This window comes from Typopeltis vanoorti, chromosome 4, assembly GCF_054136105.1.
Source record: "Typopeltis vanoorti isolate ZY-2024b chromosome 4, IOZ_Tvanoo_1.0, whole genome shotgun sequence".
In the NCBI taxonomy this organism is placed as follows: domain Eukaryota; kingdom Metazoa; phylum Arthropoda; class Arachnida; order Uropygi; family Thelyphonidae; genus Typopeltis; species Typopeltis vanoorti.
This window is the reverse complement of record NC_143552.1, coordinates 25,562,521-25,575,361: the sequence shown is the minus strand read 5'-3', so window position 1 is coordinate 25,575,361 and position 12,841 is coordinate 25,562,521. Positions and strand designations below refer to the sequence as shown.

Below are 12,841 nucleotides of genomic sequence, written 5' to 3'. Positions count from 1 at the left end.
TCTCTCTCTGACTTCAAATCATATTCACAGCTTTGCTGATGACAGTACTCTTCATGCCTCTTCCTCATTCAAGAAATCCTATAATACTCAAATGATAGATCCCTCAAGATCTTTTATGACTAATGACTTAATTACTGATCTTGTCAACATCCTCAAATGGGATGAAGATAACTTAGCCAATGCCATAAAAACTTAGGGCTGCTTTATTACCTGCAAGTAAGATCCTACCTCACTCTCTCTTACTTTGGATAATATTCCAATTTCCTTACAAGATCAACTTTCTCTTTTTGGGTTGAATATCACATCCAATTTATCCTGGCATGAACATATTACAATACATTGTCTCCTTAGACTCTAAAACCCTTGGTATTCTTTTCTGTTCAAAATGTCCTTCTCTTCCTTTCTCCTCACACTTTATAAGTATCAGATCCAACAAACCTTGAAATCTTGTTCCCATGTTTGGAATGGTGCACACAAAATCTCCCTATGAATTCTTGATGATATTCAGAAAAGAGGGGGGGGTTTGCTTAACCCTTCCCTCACAGACTCTTTTCAGTCGCTTTCCCATAGGCACTCTATTTCTGCACTGTGCCTTTTCTATAGGTACTTTAATGGAGATTGCTCCTCTGAATTGCTACTACCATTCCTCCACTTTCTTCTAACCATATAAGAACTGTAGCCAATAGCCAATACCAATATTTGTCCAACTCCAAACATACCAAACAAATTTCTCATGATCTTCCTTTATTCCATCCACCTCTATTCTTTGGAATGATCTTCCCCATATAGTTTTTCCCACTGAGTATGACCTTCAAGTCTTTAAGAAACATATCAGTGGACTACCTCTTTCTCCTTAATTACTCCCCCACACATGGCACTATAGTGTTATAGTTTCTATGACATTTCATGTGGGCTCATCGTAAAAGAAAATGGGGGGTGGGGGGTAAATACCCCTTGGCAGCTTAAATGTCTCAGTCATAATACCCTCTTATCTTCTATCTGCCAAATTCTACAGATAACATGCCCTCATCCTATCCTTATAATCAACATATTGCAGTCCTGATGTCATTTTTATTATATGGCTTGGTATCATCTCCGGAGTTATTTTATACCCTTCAAATCCCACTTACTGAATCTGAGCAGAGTAATTCAGTTGTGATCTGATCATGGCTTTATGCAATGGAACCACCCTCTAATTTCTGCTAGTCCACATCAATCTGAGTATGGCAGCAGTCTTCTGAGTTTCCTTCGCCATCTTCACAAATATCTCATCTTCAAACTTCTATTCACCATCACTCCCTCCTCCACTTTCTGTTGTATAGTTTCATCAATAGTGGATTCAAAATTTCAAAACTTTACATTTACTTCTGTTAAATTGACGTGCATTCATTCACCACCTTTCCATCTTATTCAAATCCTCTTAAAATACCACAGTATTGGCTCTTTGATATCTCTCAGACAACTCTTTGATATTATTATTATTTATGGCATCTTCATGGGGTTTGGAGACTCATCGCAGGAGACCCAAATCAACCATCATACACACAAATCCTATCATACCTCTCCTTGAATCCATTCACCATCAGGGAACTCACAACCAATTCTGGCAATCCATTCCAATCTCTCACCACTTTGCATGCAAAAAAAAAAAAAAAAATCTGGTCTGCACATCCATACTAACCATACTCTTACACAACTCTTCCATGGATGGCACCTAGTTCTCTGTTTGTCAGATATTGAAAAATTTCACTTATATCAATTTTTCAAAACTGCTTTAATATCTTAAAAGTTTCTGTCATGTCCCATCTTTTATGCCCGTCAACTAAACTTTGCAACTCGCAAACCTTCAATCTATCTTCGTAGGGAGTATTCCACAGACCTCTGTCACCATCTTGGTCACTCGTTTCTGAATCTTTTCGACCACCTCCTGGTCCGCAAGAAACCCAGGGGACTAATCTTTGTGCAGTATTCAAGATGTGGCCGAATCATAGTTTTAAAGAGGGATAATAACTCCCTTATCTTTACTTGTTTCATGTTTTTCAACATCCAAGTAATTCATTGAGCTATTATGCCAACTTTAACTCTGTCCATCATTATCCCCAAGTCCTCATCAATTTCCTGCAAACAGATACCATCAATATGATACACCATATGCAACCTTTTCAACCCAAAGTGCATAGCCTTAGATTTTGTAACATTAAATTGACAATAATTATCCTTTGCCCACTATGCCAATTTATTTAACACGTTCATTGCCAATCACGCGATATCGTGTGATGCGAGTTCTCACCAGACGGCCGATCACACGTTATCGCGTGGACGTCGCTATCAAATAAAAAAAATTTGGCCACCACATGAAATTCCAATTTTCAGCTTGGCAATGAATGTGTTAAATCATCCTTCAGGATATCTACATCACCTTTATCAGCTATTGCCCTATCCAGTTTTGCGTCATCAGCATACAACTGAATATCCTCTCTTAAATCTTTCTCTATTCATTGGTATACAAATTAAAGAGTAGTGGCCCTAGTACCAAACCCTGAGTTACTCCATTAGCCACCATATTTCTCCTAGACTCCACTCCACCAAATACTACTCTCTGGTGTCTGTCTTTCAGCCATCTATGTCAGCCACTATCCATACTGCTAGCCTCATATCCATTCCCATTCTCTCCAGTTTTTTTGTAGTTTTCCATGTGGTATTATTTTGTCAGTTGCCTTGGTAAAGTTAAGCAGTATCATGGTGTAGCCATTACCTTGGTCCAATTCTGTTGTCACTTTATTATAAAATGTGAATAAGTTGCTAAGACAGAACCTACCCTTTACAAAGCCATGCTGCCCTCTGTAGAGTATCACATCTCTATCCACTCACTGTTGTATTTTACCTTTCACCAATTTTTTCAATACTTTAACAATCACTACCAATGTATTAATTGGTCTGTAGTTTGCTACCTATGTCTTGGAGACACATTTATGCATTGATACTATCTTACCCTCTTTCCACTCCCTTTTAACCCTGCCAAAGCTGAGACTTAGATTAAACAACTTCGTCAGAGGCAATGCCAATTCTCTTGCACATTCATATTGTATATAGGCTGATATGCATCCAATCCCACTGCTTGTGTTCACATCTATATTTTTTAATATGCTGAACACCTCCTGTTCATTTACCTCAATGTTCAGCAAAACAGGCAAATTGGCTAGAAGAATGAACAGCTACAGACATAATACATTAGCTTTAGTTGCCTCTGCCATAACAATTAGATTACAAAAAAGATTGCAACCATTACCCTTCAGGGTAGGCTCTCCACTACGTTCTGGTAAACTGCTGCTAGAATTCATTCCTCCCATAGTATGGCAAACAGCTGACTAGTGTTAGTTGGATAAGTAGGTCTGGCACACAACCTTCGCTCCAGCTCATCCCAAAGATGTTTACTAGGGTTGAGGTCAAGACTTTGGGATGGCCAGTTTAATTCCTCCACCTGTATGTCTTCAAACCAAGGAGCTAAGGCCGTTGCTTTGTGAATAGGTGCATCAGTTATCGTGCTGATACAGGAAAGGACCTATTCCAAACTGTTGCCACAGTGTGGGAAGAACGGAATTGTCCAAAAGGGTATATGACAACTTGGCGACAGAATAAAAGATCAAATATGCAGTTCTATTCTGTTGATCTATTACCAGGTTAATTTAAATAACATTTTTTTGAGAAATGAGTTAAAAGAATGGTATAAACATAAAATTTGAAAAAATCTCACTTATAATTAAGTTTATTTTTATTGTGTAGAATTGCGACTTGTATAGAAGTTATCTTGAAATTTCCCATACAAAAAAATGAGTCAGCTAGTTAATAAATATTTATATTATATATTTTCGTTTATATCATATATCAAAATTTGTAGGATCGTTTCAGAAAGAGATGGTTAAAATGAGTGGTCCAAAAATGATTTAAAAATGAAAAGGTGTAATTGCACAGTATTAAAATAAAGAAAAAATATAGTTTTGTTTTAATTCATTTATTAATATTATTTTGTAATTAACAAACATATTTACAAATGTTACATATATACAATAATACAAAAAAAGTATATGAAATTCAAGACAATTTTTTTGAATTTATTAATTCATATTATAGTTATATGCAATACCAAGTAAATATTCTATTATATTTTCCCTATCATAATAACGTTTTTCAAAATTCTTTGGTCAGCTTCATTGTAACATCTACGTTTGTGCTCTTGTTGAAAACCTGCTACTGCTCTTTCATAATCATATGTTTTTTGAATTTTTTGTAGTCCATTTATAAAAATCCATAAATTTGGATGACTTGCGCTGCTGCCAAAGCTCAATTGCAGTTTTCGATGACAGGCTTTCGCAAAATTATTTGCCCTATTGCTTCCATTTATTGTTCTTTGGTACACAGACCAAACATTTGAGGAGCCCTGGTTCTGTTATTCCTTAGACGATCTATGTATGTGTTCGTAAACCATTCTAAAATTGGTTCAAATTCATTGGATAAATGATTCTCAAGTTCAGAAATAGCGTAAATAATATCTTGTTCTGGAACGAAAGCAAGCGAAGTGATCATTTTTGAATTTAAAGCGAATTGTGCCTCAGAATTATATCTGGTTAAAAGACTGCATGAAGCTAAATGCTTACGAAGATAAAGCAACCATTTATGTTAGCTTGTGTAAATACTATACGTAACGCTTGATGAATGGTAATTTCAAAATCAACATTTATATTTTCAGGATCTAGTAATGGCCACATTTCATGTATCATATAAAATAATTTTGTGTATGTTTCAAGAGTCTTATTAGGTAATAAACAATATAAAACAGGAAAAACAGGACCTCCATCCTTTCTAGCCAAAATAACAAAAATTTGAGGGGAAAAAAAAGAGGGGAGAAAGTAAAAATGTGCCATCCATAAATAATTCATTCATGCTTTGGCTCCACACTGCATGGCTTCACGACCAAAAATTAATATTCTCATGGGGTCGACCTGTTCTGATCCGGAATCAGCCAATAAAAAAAGTTCAAATTGTAGGACGGACTGAATTCATAATTTAAGTATTCTTCAGGAATAATTATTGTTTCTCTAGAATCAGAATTAATTGGGGCTTTTAAATTTTTTAATCTTCTTGAATATTTCTGCACAGACTGCTATGATTTGGAAGCATTCCTTCTACCGCAGAAGAAACATTTTGTAGAACTTGAGTTCTGATTTGTGATGGGTTGCTCATTGTCGTATCCGCTAATTTTTTGGCTGTTGTACTAACTTCTTGCATGATTACTCTGGCCTCATTTCCAGAACTGCTACATGTGTGTTCCTGTTTTTCAGAAATTAGTGATCCATCACTGACATTTGTCCAGATTCTACCGTTGCGTCCTTTGTGTTTATTTTCACATCACCAAAATTGAATTGAACCTTTCTTACCAATCTTGTCTTTAACATAAAGATACCCATTCCAAGCATATTTTTCCTTGTCTCTTTGACTTAATATTCTTGAATTATCCATTTCTGAAGAATAGAAACAAGAAATATAAATATAAAAATAAAATTTAAAAAAAGTTTTCACTATTGATATAATTAAGAATTTTTTCAGTACTATTTGAAAAATAGTACTGAAAAAATTCATATCAATAGTGAAATATTTCTATACTTCTATATAATTGTACTTATAGCAATTTGTTTTATTTGAGAGATAATCAAGAGTCTGAAATTTATTTAAATTAATTTAGATGTCACGTATACAATTTAGTATATGATTAAGATTATAAATTTTGAATACGTACCTTTTATTTAATGAAACTTGTTCTTTGCACATGGTAACTGTAATGTTGACACAAATATCAGAAACGATGTAATAAACAAACTAGTCTTACAGTTTAATAGAAGTCAAAATATCTGGCGAACGCATATTAAACTAAATAACCGCACACAAAATGCCCAAATGATAAATTGCCAAACAAGACACCTTATGCAGCGAAGCTCAGAAATACTTCTTCAGACAATAAAAATAAACTTAATTTTAAGCTAGAGTTTTCAAATTTTATGTTTATACCATTATTCTATGGGAAATTTCAATATAACTTCAATACAATTTGTAATTCTACACAATAAAAATAAACTTAATTATAAGCAAGATTTTTCAATTTTTTTGTTTATACCATTCTTTTCACTTATTTTTACCTGGTAATAGATCAACATAATAGAATTGCATATTTCATCTTTTATTCCGTCGTCCAGTTGACCATGTTCCAAGATCGGTAATATCAACATAAGAAGCCTGAATGGCAAAGAAATAGAGCTAGCTGAGGAATTAGATAAGTACCAGATCAACATAATTGGGGTGAACTGAAACAAAAAAGACGAATACTGGTAAGATATTTCTGAGCAATAAATTCAAAATGTTATATTCAGGCAATGACAATCAAGGAAAAGAAGGGGTAGCCATAGTATTCAACACTAAATATGAGGCTAATCTTCTTGAATGGCAGGCAGTCTCAAGTAGAGTGATATGGGCAAATATCAGAATGGGAAATTGGACAATGAGACTTATTTGTGCCTATGGTCCCACAGAAGGCTCTACTAAGGTAGAAGTGGAGGAATTTTTTGAGGCTCTAGAGAAAGCAACTGACACACTGAAAAAGGAAAAGTTGGTCCTTGTTGGGGATCTAAATAGCAGAGTAGGAAATGATTGTGAGACATACAAAAATATTTGGGGAAAATTTGGAGAAAAGAGCAAAGCTAATAATAATGGCAAATACCTGTTGGATTTCTGCTCAGGACAAAAACTGGTTATTACTTACACCATGTTCCAACATAAAAATGTGCACAAATTCACATGGAAAGAAGAGGTAAGGAATAAGAAAAGTCTCACTATGTTATTGTTGATAGTGATGTTTTCTCCCTGGTGCAAGACAACAGAGTGTACAGAGATTTGAAATTGGAAGTGATCACTATTTCGTCTTGAGCAGGATAAAATTGAATTTCATATTGAAAAGAATAACATGTAAGAAAGCTTTAAAGCAAATAAAAGTTGTGCAGCTCTCAGATGTGAACTGTAGACTAAAATACACAAAGATTATTGAATTAAAAATGAAAGAGTTTGAGAACAGGAAGAACCCAACCATGAAGATTCAGTGGCAAGCCTTGAAGCAAACCCTGATTGATTCAGTCAGAGAGGCATGTGGTGAGGTTGTCTGTAAGGATAGAAAAATCAGAACTCCATGGTGGACACAGGAAATAAAAGAGGCAGTGAAGGAAAAGAAGAAAGCATATCAAAAGTCCTGCCAAATAAGTCAGCTTGTGCTCTTAGAGAATACACAGAAAAATTTAAGAAACCTAAAGACTGTGTAAAACTAGCTAAACAAAAGTCATGGGAGGACTTTGGCAAGACCATAGAAAATAAATATCAAGAAGGTGGCAAAGTATTCTGGAGGTTGTTGAAGAAGCTTAGGAATGGAGGAAAGAGTGCTGTAAAAGGAGTTAGATATGATAAAGGTGACATGAAAATGGGAGAAAAAGATATCCTTGGAGTATGGAGTAATTTCTTCGAAAAATTGCTAAATGAAACAAGCAGTGATATTATCACAGTTTAAAAAAACACTCAACTGGCATGCAGTCAGTTATACATATCCATACTTGAAGTAGAAAAAGCCATCAAAGGCCTGAAATGTGGAAAGGTAGCAGAAGTAGATGATATTTGGCCAGAAATACCTGAAGTATGGTGGTATAGTCTTACAGTGGCTACACTGCATAGTTCAGAAAGCCTGGACAGAGGAACGAATTCCTGACGATTGGAGTAGAGCTCTCATAGTACCCATATATAAAAAGGGAAATAAAACTGAATGTGAGAATTACAGAGGCATTTCATTACTGAGTGTTCCTGGTAAGATATATGCAAGTATACTTGAGAAACGGTTGAGAAGAATTGTGGAAGAAAAGCTTGGTGAAGAACAAGCTGGATTCAGGCCAAATAGAGGCTGTCAGGATCACATCTTCACTTTACTACAAATAGTAGATCTGGAAAAGGCATGTGACAAGGTGCCAAGAGAGACGCAATTCAACATGCTACAGTTATATGGAGACAATTGGGCATTATATCAAGCAATACCTAATCTTTATTTGAGTTGTAAGTCAGCAGTTAGAATTGAAGGAAGTACAGGAAGATGGTTTAATGTTAAATCTGGTGTGAGACGAGGATGTACATTATCCCCTCTGTTATTCGTTATCTATATGGATCACATTATGAAGGAAAGTGGTATTAAACATGATATCAAAAGTGGAGATGTTAATATCAACTCTTTTCTTTATGCAGATGATGTTATATTTCTAAATAAATCCGCTACAAGTCTGCAAGATTCCCTGACTAAATTGAATAACTGTTGTAATAGATATGGTATGAAAGTCAGCGATAAAAAGACAAAAACAATGAAAATAGGCAGAATCGTGGAAAATGTCAACTGCATTTTGAACAGAGAACCTGTGGAAAAAGTAAAACATTTCAGCTACTTAGGCACGATTTTTTTTAGTGAAGATGGTAATTTAAATATGGAAATAGACTACAGAATCAACAAAGCTTGTGTGGTAGGAAGTCACTTAAATAAATTCATATGTAATAAAAGAAAAATTATTTGGAACACTAAATTAGCTGTATACAAGACAGTGTTCAAACCAGTCTTAACTTATGGATCTGAGAGCTGGGTCCAATGCCGGATTTACATATAAGCTAAAAAAGCTACAGCTTATAGCCTTGCAATCTGCCGGGGCCTCAAATAAAAAACAAAAAGACCAGCTGATGTAATTTAAAACAGTAGGGGGGCCCTCTGGGTTTTGTATAGCTTAGGGCCTTAGCAAGTCTTAATCTGGCCCTGGCTGGGTCAGAAGTAAAATACTTGATCAAAGACTAGAGACTGCAGATATGAGTCCTGAGAAAGATTAGAGGCGTGAACAGATGGCATCAGTGGCAATATCATATTAAAAATGACGATATTAGGAAAGAACTTGGCATTTTCAGAATCCAGGAATGCATTAGCAGAGCTAATCTCAGGTGGTATGGTCACTTAAATAGAATGGGCGAGAAAAAATTAGCAAAACAAGTGTTCTCTGCAAGGTTGGCAGGAAAACTACCCAGAGGAAGATAAAGATATAGGTGGATTGATATGGTACAAGAGTGCCTTAGACAATAGAAATATAAGATCTGATAATGTTGGAGTCTTGGTAAATAACAGACTGATTTGGAGGAAAATTGTAGATAGGAAGTTAGTAATTATGTATATTTTTCATGTAGTACTATCATATCCTGTACACCCTTTGAGGGTACATTGCAGGAATTTGATGATGGTGATATATATATGTGTAGAAAGTTTTTTACCTTGGGTATAATATATGTTAAAGATACCAAGTTATTTTGAATATAAACTTTTTTTTTTTACTCCATTTCAAACTTGACTGACTTGTCTGTTTGCTTACTTGGGAAATGGAGTAAAAAAAAACAGGTTTATATTTAAAATAACTTGGTATCTTTAACATATATATATATATTATGTATTGGGATGATATAACTGGGTCTCCAGTCATCAGAGATTTTCTGTTTTTCTAATATTAGGTTGTATAAATACCTCGGTTTTTTGAAATACCTCCAGTCCAGGTGCCTTTTCATTTTTCATTGATTTTATTGTGATGATGATTTTTTCTAGAATTTTTGGTTTAGATTCTGTGTGATCTATTTGTGGGTATGATGCAGCCTGATGGGCTATACTCTTATTTTTGAGTAACTACAAGAGGTGTTTTGTTCAGACTACTTCTATTTCTATTAGGTTTTCTGTCACCTTGTCTCCATTAAGCATAATGATGTGGTAAGAAAAGTAGCTCTTTGTAATTTGGTTCATTGTTTTGTACAAAATTCAGGTGGTTTTTTTTTCAAATGCACATCTTTGTGTTATTCTGCTTTTTCATTCAACTGTTGGGTCTTTCTTTCTATGCATTTTCTGTCTACTTGTTTGAGTAAATTATAAGAGATTCTGTTTTCAGGAATGAAAACAGAATATATTTTTACTGATATCTTGTTTGTCATCACTCTCTTCTTCACATATATCACTTTCTTTAATAGTATAGTGCACATTTCTATTTAATGCATGTTTTTGAAATTTTGTTATTTTATTAAAAGAGATTGATTTTTATTCTCAACTGTGTGGAAAGACTACAACAAAACTGTCACCATCCCATACATTAAAGGTACATCTGAAAAGATATCTAGAGTGCTTAACAAACACCAACTATGCACCGTATTTAAACCTTATGTGAAATTGGCAACTCTCATCCTTTCACCAAAGGACAGATTCTCTCCTTTATCACATCCAGGAGTCTGTGAAGTGCCCTATTCATGTCATCGAGCCTACTATGGACAGACAGGATTAACTGTGGACATCTGCCTCAGTGAACACAAAAAATATATCCACTTTTGCTATGGCAAGCCGGGTCTTGCAGACCATGCTTTCAATACCCCAGCACACAGGATCAATTGGAAAAAAACAAAAGTGCTGCACAGAAGCTTTTACAAGTCAGAAAGGTTGTTCCTGGAGCCTTGAAACATACTCCAAACCTCAACAACTATGGCTGTATAAATCTACCAAAGATTTGGAAGATAGTCATCCTAAAACCAAATTAATACCTGCTTTTTCTCTCTCGTTTTTTTTTCCAACTTAGATGAAGCCTAATTAAGACTTCAGTCTTTACGTTGCATGCTACCATTACTCATACTAGTAATAATTGTAGCGGTTGTCTCGCTACTGTAACAAACTTTGTTTGTGTGCTCTGAAGATACTGAATAGAATACCAGCGAAATATTAGCAATTGTGTCGATAAATAGTTATTTTCTTATCAATCTGTGTTCGCATCTATACCGTTAAAATCCAATCAACATGATTTTTATTCTGTTTTGCTTTAAATTAAGTAAGTACTATAGAGTTGTAAAAAAAATGATAAAGTTCCCAGTAGCTTTTCCATTGTAGGAAGCTGTGTTTAGCACAGTGTATTTTTGCCAATTTTAATCACTGCTGGTGTTGGAGCAGTCAGTGTTTATGCAGAAGAGTGTTACTGTTCCTCATGGCAGTGTCTTGTGTCTATAAATCTTCTGGCCGGTTTGCCTGTTTTGTGGGATGACAAACTTGAGTTTCTTGGAGGAAGCAACCTTCTGCCCCTGTATGAGACTGGCTAACTCACCTTCAGTTTAAAAGTCCCCTTAAAGGTTCTATGCATTCTAGATGGGATTTAAACCCAGGTCTTTCCAACCATTGGGCATTGTCAAAATCGATTGAGCTATATAGGCTCAATATGATCAAGAGATGTTAAGATAGAACCAGCTATTATCAAGAAAATGCACAAAAATTGCCTCACTTTGAATGTGATTGGCAGAAATGCAGAGGTAAAATGGGTGTTGCTGTCAAAGGTAATCAAACTCTTTCATCATGTCTATTATTATTAAATATGTAACAGTTTCTGATATGGGTAGCATTCTCAATAACAATCAAGAAATAGAAATTTGCATACGAAAATTATTTTTAGATACTAACACTATCCCACATGGCAATGTCCCACATGTGATATTTATAAAATGCACAAATGCAATAACTAGATTGTTGCAGGAAGATGCAAAACATTGCATTTCAGGAAGCCCTGTATTAAGATAACTTAGTACAGGGCTTCCTGAAATGGGGCTTAGTACAGGGCTTCCTGAAATGGGGCTTAGTACAGGGCTTCACACAAATGCAAGTACAACTTGCATTTGTGTGAAGTTTTTATTTCAATTAATATATTGTATTATATTTAAAAATGATTCTCATTCTACGGATATCTGAATTATTCAACTGATTAGGGTTTAATTAAATTCAGTGTTATAAGAGGGTGGTCTGAAAAATTCTTGGCCTTGACTATAGATGGCAACACTATCGGCAAATTTTTTTTTTCTAAGTTGATACATCTGTCATAAGCATCCATGTGAAATTGCAAGTCATTCTATCAAGTAATTTGTTTTATACAGCTGTCTGAAGCAAAAGTGTTGTCTGTATCCCTTGAAATGGATAAAATTGAGTATCGTGCGGTTATAAAATTCTTTGTAAAAGAAGGTTTAACACTAAAAGAAATTCATTTGAAGTTCATGGGCACTCTTCTCCTTCTTTTTTGACAATTAAGAAATGGGCTGCCAATTTTAAACGTGGCCATATCAGCCTTGAAGATGATCCACTTGGAGGACGTCCAAAAAAAGTGTAACAATACCAGAAATCATTGATCAAGATATGGGCCCAACATTAAAAAAAAAAAGTGCACGATATGGTATTGGATGACTGGCGAGTCAAAGTGCGTGAAATTGCTGAGACTATAGGCATTTCAAAAGAATGTGTAGGATATATTTTGCATGAAGAATTGCAAATGAAAAAGCTTTGTGCAAGATGGGTGCCGCGCTTGCTCACAGCAGATCAAAAATGCACTCGCATGAAAATCTCTGAACAGCTTGGGGCATTTTAACAAGAATAAAACTGAATTTGCATGTTGATTTATTACTATAGATGAGACTTGGATTCACTATTACACACCAGAATCCAAACAGCAGTCAAAACAGTGGACAGATGCCTGTTGTTCAGCACTAAAGAAGACAAGGTCAGTTCCATCAGCAGGAAAGGTCATGGCATCGGTGTTTTGGGATGCTAAAGGCATTTTGTTTTATTAATTGTCTTGAAAAGGGTAAAACAATAACTGGGGAATATTATTCCGATCTTTTAACCAGACTAGACGAAAAAATTTGTGAGAAAAGAGCTGGTTTGCAGAAGAAAAAATCA

General features: G+C 35.0%; 1 protein-coding gene across 5 annotated transcripts in view; it reads left to right on the top strand.

Annotated features, from left to right (window-relative positions):
- The window catches only part of thoc6 (THO complex subunit 6), a 264,436-nt gene that overhangs the window by 39,396 nt on the left and 212,199 nt on the right, over positions 1-12,841 (top strand). The window lies entirely within an intron of this gene.